At 37.6% G+C, this 20,550-nt stretch overlaps 1 protein-coding gene across 9 annotated transcripts in view; it reads right to left on the reverse strand.

Moving 5' to 3' along the window:
* Nucleotides 1-20,550, reverse strand: part of LOC131674194 (neogenin-like) — a 298,710-nt gene that overhangs the window by 108,933 nt on the left and 169,227 nt on the right. The window lies entirely within an intron of this gene.

Raw genomic sequence — 20,550 nt, forward strand, 5'->3', positions numbered from 1 at the left:
CTATGACCATTATTTGAACCATGAAGCAGCGAAATCACTTTCATAAGGTCAATTAAGGTGATAGGTGACAACTCGCGTGAGTCGAGCGGCCTTAGACTCGGGCGGTAGTCAGGCTTTCGGGCACCCTGGCCCGTTGGCGCGTCAATAATGAAATCTCTGTTAATTATAATTCGACACTCGATATCGTTTTTGTATAATAAATAATTGAACGTTTATAACGTTTTTCGCTTATTTATAAAAAGGAAAAATGTAATAGCGATTTTCTTTAATATAGTGGGGAAGCATATGGATACACTTATAGGCGTTTATAATTATAATATTTATTCTAGTCTCTTTCACAACATAAATAAGTTAAGCAGAATAGATATATATATATATATATATATATATACACATATATATATATATATAAATTCTCAGACGCGTAATTTTCGCCTCGCGATGTCTATTATTTTTTTGGTTACACAAAAAGTATTACTCACTCTGTATTAATATTGTAAATATAAATTGGTCCAAAATATTATTCGCTTCGTGATGTGGCCAATCACTTTTTCTTTGAATCTGATCAGATCAACTGGTCCAATATATTTTTTTATACAATACTTTAGTAACACGCAAGAAAATGATAATTCCTATCATTTTCGTTGTCCAATATATTCTTTATCCAATAGTGTAGCAACACGCAAGAAAATGATAATTCCTATGATTTTCGTTTACACAAAATTATTAAAACAATTGTACTCGACACTTCTAATATTTAATCGCAATTCAAACAATTATATTCTCAAACTCTTATTATGGTTTTAACTTCAGTAGGAAAAATATTATTCGATAATATATAATTGTAACATAATAAGACGTCACGTAACATCCCTTCCCCCTTAGAATCGTTGCCGTCCTCGGTAACGTTTTGGGTCCAACTAGGATAGTACAAAATAAAATAATAATATACACAATAATGATAAATAATAGTAAGATAATATAAATGGTCCTCTTTATTCATATATGAACAAAATGATTAATGGAACAAGGCAAAAGCTCGTTAATTCGGTTCAATTGTTACTTGCGCAACGCAACTTGACGGTTATCGTGTCCGGCTGTTAAATCTAGTCCCTCTAAATCTAGCAGACAGGAAGCTTGATCCTGGAGTAACAAATCTTGGTCCTTTGGATTGGCTGAGGGAGTTTGCAAGAACAAGGTCAGCTTGTTTATATTATCAAAGGGGGACCCGCTCTAATCGTAGGTCCATAAATTACACTCTTGTAAATGTTGATCCCAATCGGAAAGGTACACTGGCCTTCCACAGAACCAATGCGTTCTCAGCACATTTCTGTTTTGGTATCGGCAAATGGTCCCATGTGCTTCCAATTCTGTCTTAGTAACGTAATGTCCGCAGGCACTATGATAAACATACATGGACCTGTTCCGGAGTTTGGCTGTGAGATGACGAGGTGGCGAATGTTTCGCTTTATAACGTTTATTTAGGTTACTTAATGCTGAAGTGACGCTCCAGCTAAATATGTATTTGATTACTCCCATAGGCCCGCAAGAGCCTTGCCATATTTTAATGTAATCTACCGGTCCAAATCGCGTGAAGTCGTCGTGGACCCGTTGTTCCGGCCATGGTTCATTTTGTTTATCTCGGTGTGGTATGAGGAAATGCAATATTCGATCGGCATCATCCTCCCTCACATAGGCCGGTGCGGTCGATCGTGGCGCGAACCCAATCGGGTTCGTTGTTTCATCTTCATCTTCCGAAGAGTGCTCATCTGAAATGTGAGATGACCATTCCCCTACGGTACACGGAAAGAATCGTAATACTGCCGCAACGTAATCATGCTCATGAAGAAATTGAATAATGGTTTCTCCATAATGTGAGGAGGATGGGCCTGCTACCGTTGTAGCAGATCGTACGGTCCCCACGGTACTAAATAGTTTGATGACCGCAGCTTCTTGTTGCGGGTCATCAAATTTGACTCGAATTGCGGTGGGGGAGTCGTCTACCGGTGCAACAGCTCGGAGGCGAATTCCGTTAATTTCTTCCATCCTAAGGTAAAAGTATGGTCCGGTTAGTTGCGTGATCAAGAGAAAGAAAAGTACATAGATTCGAGACTAGACATGGACAAGAGTAAAGAGATAGATCACAGATCAAAAGTTATGGGTCCACTAAATAACATAATAATAATACAATTGAAAGGGTCAATAAATTTTCCTATGACTTATAATTTATACAGCTGATTCGAAGTATATTCTATCTTCAGGGTCGATTTCTGTTATGGCCAATTCCATCTCAGATCATGCAGAGCTCCCCACACACCTGTCACCAAGCTACTCCAAAGTATTTTTTTATTGTTCTAGGTCAAAAATAAGAGGACCCGTATTTTTCTTTTTTCTCTCAGATGCATAGTTCCGTCAATAATGCAATCGGAAAATGCACTGCTGAAAAGGGAAAATTGAGAAAATTTTTCCAATTAAATTTGGTTTCCTCAATATTTTTTTTATTTTTCGATACAATTAAATAATTTTTATGTCATCTATAGTAGAAACGAAGTTCTTCAAGTCTAATTTATCAAAAATATGAATGTATGCATTTTTGGGAGAAAATGCATGTTTTCGAAAAAGTGCATCTTGGAGAAAAAATTGTGTATCTCAAAAAGGCCATAATTTTTTGCGCTCCAATTTTTTTTATATATTCTTAGTGCCAATACTTTCAAATCCATTCAAAATTTGCTGTTTTTTCGTTATATCGCTTAAAAAAATTAAAAAAAAAAGTTTTACATTTTCAAGTCAAACACGATAAATACATTCAGGAATTCATGTTAGCGACTATTTAAGTGAATTGAGAAGCAAATATTTCTGTATAAGTATGTACTTTATCAATAAAACATTGTTTCATTCGGTCATCTGTGTTTACGTACGTAGTTCATAAACACAGACGATCGAATATATAACCGAATAGAGACCGTGAAATATGTAAAATTTCACCGCTTTTATTTAGAATTCAGCGTTAGTTAAAAATCCAGTTCAAGGGAATCATTGGGTGAATAAACAGATTTCAATTTTCACTGCTGTTTGCTACATAGGCGGAATTACAAAGAGTTATACTGTAATTAGTGAAGACTTAAAACATGATTATTCTCATGCATTGGCAGCAATACAAATAATTCTTGAACATATAACTAGATACACACAAGAAACGTATGGAAATTCGATTGATTCTATAACTTTAGTATCTGATGGCGCTGCAAGTCATTTCAAAAATAGATTCCAGTTAAATGAATTTTTAAATGCAAGTATGAGTAAAAAATGGATATTCTCTGCTACTGGTCATGGAAAGGGTGCTGTAGATGGTATAGGTGGTTTGGTAAAGCATTATGCAACAGTGCATAATTTACGCAGTACTGAATCTGATGCTATTCAAACTGCTAAAAGTTTTGTTGAAAATGTATCAAAATACACAACTTCTATAGAGCTGATTTTGATGGAAACTGCAGAGATAAACAATTTTCGTAGTAGTCAAATGGAGCAAAGACACAAATGCCAGAAATATCAGGGTATTCAACGTTGCCATATGTGGAAATCTGTTGTCTCGGAAGGGAGGAGCGAATGTTTTATAGCTCGAACGGCTGCGCATCCATGGATTGAAGTGAAAAAAGATGAAAAAAAAAAGAAAAGTACTCATAAGAAGAAAAACGAAAATGTAAACAAGGGCAAGAAAGTGAAAGTTGTATCTAAAAAAGTGAAAAGAGTTGTAAAAGTAATCAACTCAAACAGAAAAAAATGATCGTGTAATTTTACATTTCTTGCAGACATGATTGAATAAAAGTGAGCTTTTTCTTTGAGTTACATGTTATTGTAGTTCAGTTATTAACCTACATAGTCGCTAACATGAATTCCTGAATGTATTTATCGCGTTTGACTTGAAAATGTAAAACTTTTTTTTTTTTAATTTTTTTAAGGGATATAACGAAAAAACAGCAAATTTTGATCGAATGGATTTGAAGGTATTGGTACTAAGAATATATAAAAAAAATTTGAGCGCAAAAAATTATGGCCTTTTTGAGATACACAATTTTTTCTCCAAGATGCACTTTTTCGAAAACATGCATTTTCTCCCGAAAAATGCATACATTCATATTTTTGATAAATTAGACTTGAAGAACTTCGTTTCTACTATAGATGACATAAAAATTATTTAATTGTATCGAAAAATAAAAAAAATATTGAGGAAACCAAATTTAATTGGAAAATTTTTCTCAATTTTCCCTTTTCAGCAGTGCATTTTCCGATTGCATTATTGACGGAACTATGCATCTGAGAGAAAAAAGAAAAATACGGGTCCTCTTATTTTTGACCTAGAACAATAAAAAAATACTTTGGACTAGCTTGGTGACAGGTGTGTGTGGAGCTCTGCATGATCTGAGATGGAATTGGCCTTATCCTGTCTTCTTCCGTTAGGTCAATTCGTCGGGCTTTTTATAAAGTAGCCCGTGGATTAGGAGTAGGGTCCATTGATTTAATTTCTGTGAGCGTAACAAGATCTGTAAAGGGTCCATTTTTGTCTAATCCTATATATGGTCGGCTTGTTCCGGTAGAGTTTATTTTATACACTCTTCTCACTTCTGATTTAGGGTATTGTTTTTTCATTTTTCCTTCCCTGAGTTTACTTTGGTGCTGCCATTTGCAGGTGGTATGTTCCTCATAGATTGATGCGTCTATCCATTCGTCGCAAAGCCAGTAGTGCCTAGTTTCATCACTATGGTTCCATCTTTTTTTCCTTATATCAGCATATCTAGCGTCGTAAATAGGGTCGCATTCTTTAAAGGCTGTTGCGGCATCACCAGCTTTGTAATACTGAGCGTAGCCTATAGAAAGGATTCCTTTGTTATCTCGCACCACTTTATGATACACTAAGGGTCCGAACTGTAAGAAGTGTTGGAAAAATGAGACTTCTCTATAACCCTCTTCAATTGTTCAGGGAAATCGACAAAATAGTAGGGTTTTTTCCGTAGACCTGGAATCATTTGTTCGTAACGGTTTCGGTTTTCCAATACGGGCACGACTTATCTCGCTTATGTTCCAGTTTTTTATTTTTCTTGCTTGAACTGCATGTTTAATTTTAGTAAATTTGCAGAGAATAATTCTTGTACTGTTGTTCGTGAGATTTTGTAGTGAATGAAACTCCTCTATGGGTCCGATACTCTATAATCGTGTCAGGAGTTCGCTTAGCGCCTTATGCTTTAAGTACCGTATCTTGATGCAGGTCGGGTCTATCGTGAAGTGGTCGGACATGTTACTCATGGCGATATTGGGTACTGAAATAAATGATCAATAATTTATTGATTAAAAAATTCATACAGACTCCGCTGTCTGGATTTGTAAACCCGAAGAATTTTCAGATTTTGCCAACGGATTAGATATAGTCGCGGAGTGTTTCGGTTTCTTCGAGGGTTGAATGTGAAGGGTTTCGTTTTGAGTTTGTTTCTTGGATCGTTCTTCAGGCATCCGGGTAGGCGTTTGCTTTTTCGTAGTCAGTCCGAGGCTATGAAGGATTGGTCTGTGTCGAGGATGCGGTGTATGCACGTGAGGTGATTCGCGTACTATGGTATTATTTAGTGCTTTTGTGCGTACAATGCAACATTTATAAATTATACTGATAATTATGATGATTAGGATATTAATACTGAATCCTCCATAAATCAGTCCTGATTGCGTTGTTGTGATTTTTTTATGATTTCTTATCATTTGCGTCTTTTCCATGATGTCGCTTAATGTTTTTTCTTGGCTGGTCCAGGTTTCAGCTTGTGGGGTCCATTCTTCCAATTTAAAATCCGTTTCAGATAAGTAGGTTAGTGTCGGGTAAAGATTCGTTAGGTTAAGGGTTAAATTTGGTTGATATAGGTAAACATTTGTATTGTCTTTCCTCACTTCCGTAAACAAGGTCGCATCCTTAGTATAACCGATGCACCCCGGGGCAATTCTTAATATTCCTACCCCTTGTATTTCGGTTTTTTGGTCCACTTGGTTCGGGCAGACAATTCGGACTGTATCTTGTTGGTTGGCTGAGTATATCCATAACCCATCCGTTGATATATAATTCCAACTGGTAATTCGTTGTATTCTCAGAACTATGTCACAATGGTATAGTTCATGCTTGGATGGTTGTAGTAGTAGTCCTAGTTCGCATTTACTATTTAGATTAGCATCTAAAGCAGATCCTCCTACCGAACATATAAAGGTATAGTGTGTTTGCACACAACTTTGCAATGAATGGTGGTTCATCTGTATATACTGTTTTTGATCCGAACTTAATGTCAAGTACGGGTATTCGTGTCTAATATATGCAGATTTTCCGGTTGAACTTGGTGATTGCGGTACCAATACTGAGTGCAGACGGTATAGATTATAGTAATTCTTGTCAACTAAGGGTACATGAATGACAATATATGTCTTCCTTTCTCGCTGGATCGCGTCAATGCTGGAGATTTTAATAATTTCTTCAATTCGGAGGTGTTCCGTTGGAATTGGGAAATTGAGGTCCGTTACCATGAATTTTATATCATTTGCTATCTGGTGCAACATGTTAGGATCTATAAGGTCCGGATGTATTTTGCCCCTTTTTAGCGCATGAATAATTTCAAGAAGTTTTTCCGAGCTTTTGATAAGATGATCTAATTTTGCCTCTAGCATTCTTCCAAGTGAATGTATTGAAAACATGTACACCAGTCGGGCATTTTCATTTTCTAATTTCCTGAATTTTTGTCGCATTTGGAGGTTTAAATTATAAATTCTGTCCCCGTGGACGTCCATCATTTTATATAGTTTATCTATTCCTGTGGTAATTATATGGGTCCTATAATTAAAGAGTTTAATGATATCTTTTTGGTCTGCATATAATTGATCTATGTTGGCTTCTATTTTATCAGTTTTGTCAATGGTCACTAATCCAAATAAACTATGACTCAGTCTTCCTATGCCTCCAAAAGGTACCAGTCTTTTCGGCCTGATATTTTTAGGTCCTTGGACATCGGGTGGCTGAATATGTCCCATGTTTTCAATAGCTCCTTGAATCTTCATTCGTATTTGTTCAAGAGCGATTGTCTTCAGATCCACGTGATCCATACCGATTATATTACCGCAAGTTTCCTCATTGAGATGCCCAGTACAATTTTGCAGTAGTGACTGTAGGTCAATTATAGCAGTGGTCTTCGCCAAGAACAAATTGAAGTTGATAGATATGTATATTTTCCAATCCGCCCTCTTTATTCTCATTGGATCTATTCTTTCGTAGTAGATTCCTAGGTTGTTGTCTAACTTCTCTATAGAATAAGCTTGGGGGTCCATAATAGACGGGGCAAATAGGAGAGAAAGGAAAGTAAGATTAGATACATACTAAATGAAAGGAAGTATATTAAAAGAAATAGTACCTGAAAGAACAGAACAAAGTAAATAGTATAGACGAAGAATATAGAACAGATAAGATAAGTGAGTAATTGTACTTATTTAGCTACCCCTGAAGTTTAAGTTTATCCATATGCTTCCGTATCGTTTTCCCATTGGGTAACTCTAATAAAACGTTCTTATGATTCAAAATTTCAACGATTTTTAGAGGTTTTTTATAATAACTATCGGCTTTTCCTACCCGAGGTTCGTTTATTATCCAGGCGTAATCACCGACTTTCCCTTTAAAGGGTCTAGCGTGTTTATCATACTGGTCTTTAGATTTTTCCTTTTCACGAATTTGATTATCACCCGCCGCTATCTTTAGTTCTGTCAAACGTAAGACTAGATCGCGTAGGTATTGGTTATAGGTCCCTAATTTTTCCTCTCTAGGTATCTTCATGGGGAAACGAGCGATTCGTCCATAAACTAGTTCAAAGGGGGTGTAACCAGTTCCATTATGTATACTTGTATTATACGTAAAAACCGCGAAGGGGGTTAATCGATCCCAATCGTCAAAACGTTCCGAGTATATTCGTAAGAAATCGATTAATGGTGCATGGCTTCTTTCAAGAGACCCATTGGTCTGAGGTCTATATCCGGAAGTTGTTAAATGATGGATTTTGAATAAGTGTAATAATGATTCTACAATTTCTGAAAGAAAGCTTGTCCCGCGATCTGACAATATTGCTCTAGGGGCACCGAATTGGCATATTAAGTGTCTGGCTAACGCATCAGCGATAGTGGTTGCTCTAAGGTCCTTTATCGGCACTACAATTAAGTATTTGGTCAGATTGCATTGCATGGTCAGCAGGTGAGAGTTTCCACCAGGAGTGGTTCGTAATTTTCCTACGGTGTCTATTGATACCTTGTCGAACGCCTCGATTGGTGTGTCCGTAATCAGCATCAGTTCCTTAGTCTTGTGGAGATCAATTTTCTTTTCAAGATAACTTGGACATTTCCGTACATAATTTAATATGTCCTTTCGTAGTCCTGGCCAATAATATCTTGCTCGAATTTTTTGGTATGTCTGGTTAATGCCCTTGTGGCCACCCACTAGGCTGTCATGTAGTGTTTTAATTATTTCCATCCGCTGATTTGCCGGTGGGAGAACCATGTTCCCATAGCAACCAATTACTTTTATAGGACTCTTTTCAAAAATTCTTATTAATATTTCCGTTAGTAATCCAGGTCCAAGGTCATCAGTATAGTCCCCTCGTCTAGCAATCCGGAAACTTACTATATTTCTTTTAATCAGTACCTTCTTCAAATTTGTAAGCCCAACTTTCATAGCCTCTATAATAATGGAGTCATTATATCTGTCTTTTATAACAACAGAGAAAATATTATGGTTTTTATATTTGGTCTTTAATATTTGTCCGACCTTAGGTTTCAAGGATTTCATATTGCGTAGGTCTATGGCTCCAATTTCACTTAATAATTTCGAGATAGCAGTTTGGTTATTACAGTCTCGTGACATAAAATGTACAATGTTATCTCGTCGATAGGTTAGACATTGTTGGCTCGTGCTTACATTATTTTGTAAGATATATTTTGCAGGTCCTATTGAAGAATTTTCGCTCCCGGTTTCACTGCTTGAACTCGGGTTTTTATAGTCTTCCGGTCTTCGATATTGGTTAATTGGTCCTGTCGGCGGCAACGGGAAGAATAATTCATCATCTACGGGTGTTTTCGAGAAGTGTAACTCCACAGGGCTCTTGTTTCTAGGGTCTGACTCTTCGGGTATACCCTCAAGCCCTCCGAATCTTTCCATGAGTCGAGGTCCTTTAACCATAGGAGTACTTCTAGCTTCCGGTATTCCTGTCTTAATAGTCGGGGTTACTGATATCTCTCGATATCGTGGCTGCCTTAAGGTTTCTTCAGCTTTCTTAATTCTCTTGGGACTTTCTTCCTTAGTCCTATCCGAGACGTCGATTTTCACCTTCATCCGGCCGATCTGTGTCCGAGCCACTGTCATGTTCTAGATGAGTTTCCATTAATTTTTGCGAATCTTCCACTAGCTTCGTTATTCTATTCGCCATTACCTCATCAGAATCATTTATTTATCATATGGGTCAAGCCTCCATAGTGTCTCTTGCAGTTCTTGGGGGGCTCGTCTCCATCTGAGAAATGAGAAGGCCATTTCTATGGTTCGGTTTCTCGCGCAAGGCCAATATCGTCCCAATACTACGATTCATTATCTGAACTTTTATGTCTTTGCAAACTGGCTTCGAATTTTTTCGGCCTATTGCCACACTTCGTTTGCCGACAAACTAGTCCTCTGTGCCGGGGCCCGTTCTTCACATCTTTTAGTAGAACTTTCATTTTCTGATAATTCATCGTCTTTTCCAGAGTTTCCGCTGGTTTGAGGTTCACTAACTTCGAGCTCTATTCGTTCAGTGGATTCTGATTTATCACTCTGACCTTCATCGCTCGAGTCGTCCCCTTCCGTTTCGGTTTCTCTTCTCAGCCCACTATGCCGCGGATCTTCTATCGGGGGTCTGTCATCCGTACTGTCTTGGACATTTTTCGGACCTTTATCCTCCATCCTAGTTAAGGATAACAAGATCCCTGAGAGGAGCTTGTTTGTATCATTCCGATTTCGCTGTCGGAGTCTGAAACACTGGCACTAATGTTATCCTTCTCCAGTCGATCTAAAATATCCTGTACCCGTTTATGTCGTCCACTCGGCAGATATTGTCCAAAAGACGAATCTTTAACGAACTCGCTGCTATCGATCTCCTTCACGGCAACTTCGATGGCAGATTCATCAGTCGACGTTACTCCTTCCTGCTCTGTAACTTTACGCGAGGTTTCCTTGTCCGATTCACCGGTTTTCAATCCGGGATCATCTATTGCCGCATCCGATGTAGTTTTTCATAACGCCTTTAGCCTCTTGGGTAAGGGTTTATCCTTGTCTAATTTAGTCCCTTTTTCAACTCCCAATTTGAGTTTAGAAGTGCCGGGTCTGGGCTCATTCGGTAATCAGAGAGTTTTTTCTGTGGTTTTCACAGGCTTCTTGCTTCGGGTTCTTTCAGCAATGGTACTATGATCTAAATTTGGTTTTTCCTTATTCGTCTTGGCCCCAACAGGTCATCCTCTTTGAAGGGCTCATTTGAAATCGTATGAGCCCTTTTACGTTTACCAATCGATTCCCGTGGCTCCCCTGTCTCTTGTTAGTCAATTTCTTTTCCTCCGGTCTTACGTTTTAGCATCATTACCTGAATCTTCGGAATATTTTCATTCAGCTCTTTCTCTTTCCTAGCCTTCTCGTCCAAATACTCCTGTAAATTAGTCGGATTCCTTGAAAGTGCGTCTGCATTGCAGTTTAATTTTCCAGGTTTATACTTGAATGTATATTGGTAATCTGTGAATTTAAACATCCATCTCATAAGCCTTTGTCCTGGGTCCTTGCGATTATGCATAAAGTTTAGAGGTTCGTGATCAGCAATCAGGGTAAATTTCTTGCATAAGAGATAAGGTTTAAACTGATTCATTGTGGATAAAACTGCAACACACTCCTTTTCCGTGGTAGTATAGTTTCTTTCCGCTTTATTTAACAACCTAGAAAGATATGCTACAGGCCTTTCATGACCATCCACTTCTTGTGATAAAACCGCTCCTATCGCATAATCCGACGCATCTGTGGTTAAGGTAAAAGTCTTCTCAAAATCAGGAAAAGCTAGGATAGGGGCCTCACAAAGCATCCGCTTCAGCCTTTCAAAAGCCTCTTCCTGTGGCGGTCCCCAGTTATATGCTTGATTTTTTTTTGTTAAGTCACTGAGAGGCTTGGCTATCTTCGAGTAGTCCTGGATAAATTGACGATAATATCCGGAGAGTCCAAGAAAAGATTTGACACTTTTCACTCCATTGGGCGTTGGAAATTTCTTTACGGCTTCAATCAATTTAGGGTCCGGCTGAACTCCTTGCGCACTAACAATGTGTGCCAAGAATTTTACTTCTTGACGTAGGAAATTTACCTTGTCCGGTTGTAAGACTAATCCTGCGTCGGTAAGTCTCTCAAACAACTTCCCTACCTTAACTTCATGTTCGTGTAAATTCTTAGCGTAAACTATCACGTCATCTAAATACACTAACATTACTACATTCAGCAGTCCTCGCAGCAACGCATTCATCATTCGTTGAAACGTCGCTGGCGCGTTCATTAGTCCTTCCGGCATTCTGATATAATGAAAATGCCCATCAAAAGTTGAAAATGCCGTCTTCTCCCTGTCCTCAACTCTTAAGGGAATTTGTTGAAATCCACTGATTAAGTCAAACGTCGAGAAATACATCGAACCTCCCAACTGATCTAGAATATCAGCAATATTGGGTAAAGGGTAGGCATCACCAATAGTCTTTTTATTTAATTCTCTAAAGTCGATGACCATCCTCCACCTTGGTGTGCCATCACTTGCCGGGCTTTTAGGAACAATCCAGAGCGGCGAGTTATAAGGTGAGTTAGATTCTTCGATTATTCCTTCCCTTAAGCGTTTTTTTATTTGTTCCGATATAAATTCTCGGTGCACAGGAGGATGCCTATACTGTTTGGTATTAACTGGTACTCTGTTTTCTAAGTGTATTTCATGTTCTATCAAGTTAGTACATGGTAAAGGTTCTCCAGGGAGTAAAAACACATTCGGATATTTCTTCAATAGCCGTTTAATACTCTTGAGCTCGTGCGAGTTAAGGTGTCCTGTTCTAATCAATTGCAATAATTGATTACGCCGTTTCTCGGGTTGATCCATAGTCCGCGATCCCTGAAGGCTAGCTTCCTGATCTGAATTCGTGTCACTAGAGAATTCCGACTTGTGATATTCAAATGGAATAATTTCCTTTGGGTCCACTTCTATGGTTACTTCTCTCTCATGGGTATTGATGGCCATAATCTTACAGGTCTCATGATCGTTAATGACTATGCCTTCCCCAAGAAACACTTTATCATCCGCCACATTTATTCTGGGTAAATACCCTTCCGCGAGCGTACTCTTCAGCAAATTAATCTGTATAACTTGGCGAGTCCTTGATGCTAATGTATATCGTACCGTGCCAACCGGCAGTCCCTCTTTGCCATCTGTAGTCTTATTATTCACGTTTTCTTTACAACCCAGTTCTATTCCTCGATCTAGGTCCGCTGCAGTTTCAATATCCGATACCTCATCTTCACGAGCTGTAATACTCATAGCTTGTATCAGATCATCTTGTAATCAGTCAATGGGAACATCATTCGGTAGAAACGATATCGGGTTCATTACGTCGCTATTTACCATTAGGCTGTTATGATAATACGAAATCACTGCATTGGTATCGATCAAGTAATCTCTGCCTAACATCCCGTCCTCTTCAATAGGAAAATTATTCCATACTATGTGGAATTTTGCGGATTTTCCATTAATCGTTAATATCGCCGTACCTACGGTCGGAACGGTGTATGCCGTAATACCGCTCAAGGTAGTGACCTCCCTCGGATCAAACCTCGTAGTCCAATTTAATGCACTAAACTTAATTAAGTTCACGGCCGATCCATTATCAACCATAAACACGGTCCACTTTTTACAGGTCTCTGGTATACGGAACCTTACTCTTGTTGGCGCATAGATCTGATTATTTCCTGTGCCAAGTCCCCAATTTAAGACAACTGCGATGACTGGTTCGTTAACGATTGTGGATTCTTTAGTATTGTCATTACTTTTGCTGGGGGTACTCCCGGTTTTTCGGACGTTGATACTTCCTGAATTTCGGTCAACATCGTCTTCGCATTCGGTTGAACTTTCTATTGATTCTGGCGGCACGTCTGACAGGGGCCCGTTCCATTTGCCGCTGGGCGAGCCCCATCTGAGTTTAAATTACTTGCATAATTGTGTTGCTGGTACTTTGGATTAGGTCTAAGCTCGCCTCTTTGCTGCTGGTCGTAAGCTATCGTTTCATAGCGTTTTCCAGACGGATGATGATAAGAGTCTGTATCTGGGTTATATAGCCGTCCTGCGTGTGGTCCACTGTCCTGAGAATTTTTGTAACGAGGCTTCCAATTCCTATTTTGGTTCGGTTTCTGCCCTTGTGATCGACTTCTTCTGTCCTTGATTATTCATATACGATTGCTGTCCTTGATTTCTCTGTACAAATAATTGTTGGATTTCTGCGGGTAATTCATCCCACTCATCCTCTAATTGTTCCTCTTGGTCGTTTTGTTGATCTTGAACGAAGTTAACATTGAGACTACGCAATAAATTCGTCCAATTATTAGGGTTCTACTCCCCATACCTCGTCCTTGATTTGTTTCTAGTTTCTATACGTAATGTTTCCTTATAAGCATCTTCCAGGGTTCTAGGCTGTTTAATATCTACTAAATCTCCAATTTCTTTTGGCAATCCATCTATGAAAATCTTGATAGTCGAATTGCGCATTGGGGTCATCATCGTCTCGGTGTAGTCTCCTCCGAGCTCTTCTTTCAAAGCATTCTGTGCACAGTTCAGCAAAATGTTTATCCTGTCATGAAAATCTCCAACAGTATCCCCTTGTTTCATACACAGACTATGGATCTTGGAATCGTAGTATGCGAAGTCTTTACAAGGTGCGAATCGTTCCTTTAAGATCCTGATTAAATCATCGACTGCCTTAATGGATTTTCCATAAATGCAGTCACGTGCGGGTCCTCGTAGTTTAACAATTAGTAACCGGACAAAATTCTGTTCCTGTGAATCTGTAATCAATGCTCTTCCATTGCGGATATCTTGGATGAAGTCTTTGAGCGGCACATTTTTTCCATCGAACTCCGTAATCCCTTGTACTATATTCTGTAGGGTAAAACTCGCCGACATACTAGTCAATAACTGTAGAGTAGCCGACTCCATTTCGTTATGGTCCTAGGTCTTTTTTTTTTTTTTTTTTAATAATAATAATAAATGAATAAAGCCGATAATACAATGATAATAATTCCTAACAAGATAATAATTTATTCAAATAATTATTATCAACAAAATACCAATTATAATTATTAATTAATTATAATTAACAATTAATAATTTATTCAAATAATAATTACCAATAAAATACTAATTATTATTATCAATCAGTAACAATTTATTATATATATATATATTTATAAGTTTTTATTTTAATAATTAATTTATATTGTTCCATTAATCAATAAATAAATTATATTAATAAAATATATAAAGCATTAATTAATAAATTAATTTATTAACCAATAAAATATATATCCCATTAACCAATGTATATCTATCGTTTAGTAGTAAAAGTAAAAGTAAAAATAATTAAGGGAAATTTTAATAACTGAAGAACTGAATGGTACGGAATAATGCCAAGTGTCAGTCCCCTATTACAACAGAATAAAAAAAAGAAATAAAATATTTCGCAAACGCGCACGTCAAAATTTTAAACGATCGTTCATAAATAATACCCCAAGGGAATTTTCCTAAGCCGCGTTTCGACTTTCAAATATTTTTAAGCAAAGGATCACGTTGCCAATGCTATTCCGTCAACTAATCATGAAATGTGGGAACGGAAAAAGAAAAAAAAAGGACGCACCCGGTTTCAGACGCGAAGACTCTAATTACGCTTACGCGACCAAAAAAACGAAACTCCGATGAATTCCTGAGCGCCCGATCGTGCGAAAAACAATTTTTCCACGTCTCCGGCGTGGCTTTAGCCTGCTAAAAAAACGAGCGTTCTATTCACCCGTATCGCGTTTCGTACAGCATGGGAAAGAAATTATATTTTTCTAATCGTAAATATTACACAAGACTAAGGTGTGAGATATGAGGAAAAAAAAAATATTAATAATGATGATATAGACGGCGGATTAATTAATATGTATTAATATTAATTAATACGCATCAACATACACACCAATCAATAATATATATATACTAATAATATAGTGTATTAATACTTATTATATTAATCAATGTGTATTAATTTTGTGAAGTTATTCACTTAATTATTAAGATTTTATTAACGCGAGAAAAGCGAAAAGATAAAGCCTGAGAAACCACGCTCTGCTACCAATTGATAGGTGACAACTCGCGCGAGTCGAGTTTGTCCCGTACGAAGGTTCTTTTAACAGCCGAGCGGCCTTGGACTCGGGCGGTAGTCAGGCTTTCGGGCACCCCGGCCCGTTCGCGCGTCAATAATGAAATCTCTGTTAATTATAATTCGACACTCGATATCGTTTTTATAAAATAAATAATTGAACGTTTATAACGTTTTTCGCTTATTTATAAAAAGGAAAAATGTAATAGCGATTTTTTTTAATATAGTGGGGAAGCATATGGATACACTTTGTAACAGGCTGCCGTTTAGTCCTAAATCACGCAAGCGTACCTTTAAATGCGACTGAACGACGCCTTGTTATCTATGTGCACGAAGCACAGTAACCTACCTTGTTCCGAAGTGCGCCTGCGCAGAGTCTTTTCGATGTTCCGAGTTGGGTTGGCGGCGCTGTCGCTCCTTGCTAGTAGCGCTCGGGCGGCCGCCACCGGAACCTCAGTTATCGACTCGCGTCTATCGATACTTACACGATTCGTGCTTCGCAACCGGCGAATTCGAATCGGAATGTAAACAAATATGCGCGACCTCCGGACAAAGGGAAAACACAATAACGGAAACTCGTTTGAATAAAAACCAAGGGATGATTTATTTGATAAAATCAATTACACGGGGATTTGGCCGAGAGACTGACGCGCTCACGCGTGAATGACAATACACGCTTTTCGAGAGAGAGAGAAAAAAACCACGGTTGCCGCGAACTACCTGCTCGCACGCAAAACAATAAACTCTTCGCGCTCGCTGCGCGGATTCGCACGCAAAATCGTTAACAATCAACACAAGGGGAAAGTGCACCTACCGCAATACCGCAGGGGATACGGTGGCCAACCGTATCCAAATGACAAGTGGCTGAAACGCCGGTTTGTTGATCGCTGCACCTCCTCGATTGCTGCTATTGCTGTTGCTGTTGCCGCCTTTGATGCTGCTGCTGTTGCTGCGATCGCAGTTGCTGCTACTGCTATTGCTGCTGCTGCTGCTGCTGCACCTCACCCACGCACGCTCTCCAGGAACAGTCAACGGCGAAACAAAAACGAGAAAACTCGGGACGGATGGAGGTTAGGCGCACGAATTGACTGAGTATCACAGTCGTACTGCCGGTTGCTACCTCCCCTCCCGGTCATTGCCCCTTACGCGCTCTCTCTCTCTCGCGGACCGAACGCGGCTCACCTCGCTTAACCGCTAATTACCTCGCGCGAGTCAAACGATTTTCGGCAATCGTTGCAACTTATAGGCGTTTATAATTATAATATTTATTCTAGTCTCTTTCACAACATAAATAAGTTAAGCAGAATATATATATATATATATATATATATATATATATATATATATATATATATATATATATATATATATATATATATATATATATATATATATATAAATTCTCAGACGCGTAATTTTCGCCTCGCGATGTCTATTATTTTTTTGGTTACACAAAAAGTATTACTCACTCTGTATTAATATTGTAAATATAAATTGGTCCAAAATATTATTCTCAAACTCTTATTATGGTTTTAACTTCAGTAGGAAAAATATGCGGCCTTCTTAATTGAGCGCTCGCTCCTGACTAATTCTCTGTCGCGTTGTTTTCGCCGGTTTATTATATAGCCTTTGTCCCTTGCATACTGTCTCTCTCTCACGCATATGCTTTAGACGTTTACGCTTCTCGTAGTGGCTCGTTTTACCTAGCTAAGCACGTTGACTGCAGCATGCTGTCCCAGCATGCTGACGCAGCGTGAATCAGCCTCTGCCGCTCATTCCCACCGAGTCGCGCACACGAATATACTGCTAGCTATACTATGTCCGAACGGAAATCCCGAGAGCAAAATATTATTCGATAGTATATAATTGTAACATAATAAGACGTCACGTAACATAAGGAAACTAAGGAAAAGAAAATTTAACAATAATATGCATGTGAGGGTTACTTAAATTCAATAAGTGATATCTGTTCTAAATGTAATATTTCCCGTTTTTATTGAATTTAGGATAAAATAGGATATTTTTTTATGAATATCACAGTAGACCTTGGAATGTTGTTGACGTAATCTTCAAGGTCAAAGATAAAGTCATGAGATAATGACCAGTTAGATGATGAGTAATGTTCAATGTTAAATGTTAAAAATATTTTCCCCTAAACTTTACCCTTGCACCGTCATTCGGCTCAAAAGATTATAACGGAAAATCACGGATCAACAGATTTTCTCCGTTTGGGCTCTCGCTGACGTCTGCATGCAGCAGCAAGCTGAGAATGTGTGCGTGTGTGCGGTGTGCGTCTTCTCACGTCTATCTTTTTCTGTTTATGGTGTAGCGAGAAGCGATTATTGAAATCGATCGCTGGGTCAGTAGTCACGTGAACACTATTTAGCTGTAGGATGTTTGCACCTTCCATGTCTTTCCCTCTTTCAAATATTGTGCGGAAGGTCGCAGCTTAACTTTTCTAGGCGTCGCTCGCATCACTCCGTTACAAAATTAAAAAACTAAAATATACTATATGATCTTAGGAATCCTCTGAACCCTGAATGTGTTATCTCATTTTAACGTAAAAATTTCCAGCTCTTTCTGAATTCGTGGTCAAATATAGAGGTTCCTACTAAAAAAATAAGGTTCACCTTGAAATAACTTCGAAAGTGACCTCTAAGATCAAAGACTAAATCACCACAACATATTTCTTTAAAGTCGAAAAACTTTTATCTGAAATTTATTTAGCTGTCACATACTACTTTTGAGAAATTTTGCTGCGTAAGTTAAAATGAGACCTCTGAATATTTAATTAAACTTAAGGGAACCAACTAGTCTTAAACTATAAAAATTAGAAGTTTTCTTTATTGTCCTGTAAAAAATCTATTAAAGTTATCATCAGGAACATTTTTTATCACGGAGTGTGTGTAAATCTTCTTATTTTCTTCTTTTCAGGTATTAAAATTTCAATTAGATATCCTAGAAAATCCTCTTAAACGTAATACTAAATTTTTGAAAAAGTAGTATTTCTGAATATTAGAGCGAACGAAAATAATTCCTTAAGGGCTCATTTTTTTTATTTATTTAAGCAAGTTTAATCCTATAAAGCATTATTTTGCAAAAGAAGGAAAAACAATATACATTGATACATTATGTATAGCGAGGCAGATGAAAGACAGGAATACAGTACGTGTAATTTTACATCAAATAAGGATGTTATAGTTGATTTGGCATTATAACACAAGATTACAATCATTGAGGAACGTATATAAATGACAAGCAATTTTAGCGTTAATATTATTTAGTAAGACTGTGCTTGAGGAAGGAAGAAACATTCTGGAGTGCTTGAGGTCGTCAATAAATTTACTTTTTTGTTTGTCGAACTGAAGGCATTGCCACAAAATACGGTCGAGATCTTGAAATTTAAAACTACAATTGCAAGTTGTATCATGGCTGAGTCCAATTTTTTGAAGTGATGCTTTAAGATTATAGTCACCTAATCTACAACGATTAATGGTAGTTATAGCGTATCGCGGAGCTTTTGTTAATGAAACCAGGATTTGATTTTATTGTTGTGAAGATTTTTAATATTCCTTTGTGAAAATTTGACCATTGAATATTCCTTTCTCGCATATGATATCAAGTGTATTGAGACGAGTATTATTTTTAAAGTACATTTTAAGGTCTGTAAAAGGAATTTTGAGATCAGAGTCGGAAGCTAATAAAGCGGCTTCTTTAGCGGCATTTTCATTACTCTGTATTCCTGAGTGTGCTAGAATCCAGATGAGTGGAATGGAGCTATTATTAGAGCTTTTATTCTGAAAATATTTATATATTTCTGAAAATAAGATTTCATAGATGTAGGGATTGGTTGTAATATTATAACTAGGAGTTTTAAGGGATAATAGTGCACTTAGGGAGTCAGTGAAAAATATTACATTATGATTAACATGATTGAGAGCAATTTTAACTGCTTCATTAATGGCAATACATTCAGCCGTAAAAACGGAGACTCTGTTATCGAGTTTGGTCATGATTGAGTCGTTAAGACTTTCGCATACAGTTGCAGCGCCTACTGAAATACCATCGGATGTTTTGTTACCATCAGTGAAAATAGCGTAGACAATATCATCAGCTATCCGATTATTGATTTGAACATTGAGATAAGAAACTTTACTTAGTTGAAGGCCGAAATCAGTGTCGATATTAATGTTATTAAAAAGAGTGTCATAATTGTACAGATAGAGGTTGTAATGGCTGTTGGTATAAAAGGTGCTATTTGTAAAGTTCGAATTTTTAATCGTTTTACGAGTAATCTTTTGGATTTCTTGAGTTTACACTGTCTGTGTTGAATTTTTTCAGAAATTCTTGAAATATTTTTATGAGCAATTAAGCTAGTGTTATACATTCTTTTGTTGATTTAATTTTTGGAAAAAATAGTAGACGCGCTCTTTGATAAACGGCAGTTTATATTTGAATAACAAAATGTTTGTACATGTGCTAATACGGTAACCAAGCGCGAGTCTGATAGATGCAAATTGTACTTTATCAAGAGCATAACTATGTTTTGTAGTTGTGGGGAAATAGACGTAGCATCCATGTTAAAAAATAGTGCATCTATAACTTTCATAGAAAATAAGCAACGTACTGGGACACGAACCCCATGTGACGTCACACAATTATTTTATGATATTGTTAGCCATTAAAGCTTTTCGAATAACAGTATTGGTATGTTATTTGAACATGTGTTTATAATCGAGTAGGATATCGAGGAAGCGTACTGTTTCGCTGGAGAAGATAGTGGTGTCTGTAATTTAGATAGATGTTTCACCGGGAGTGATTCCCGATTTGTTAAAGTGAAGCAAATCAATTTTAAACAGAGCTAGGTCAAGCCCTATTTCCTCAAGATGATTGTAAATTAATTCGATGGATTTTTCAATAAGTCGAATGCTAGACGAAAAAGAACGACGTTTACAGTAAAGGGCGATATCATCGTAAAATTTGCGATTTTTACAGATTTAGGCAAGTGGTTGCAGACAGATGCAATATAGATGCAAAACAATAACTGGGTGAGGACCC

This window comes from Phymastichus coffea, unplaced genomic scaffold, assembly GCF_024137745.1.
Source record: "Phymastichus coffea isolate CEN01 unplaced genomic scaffold, Cenicafe_Pcof_1.1 PCOF00014, whole genome shotgun sequence".
In the NCBI taxonomy this organism is placed as follows: Eukaryota; Metazoa; Arthropoda; class Insecta; order Hymenoptera; family Eulophidae; genus Phymastichus; species Phymastichus coffea.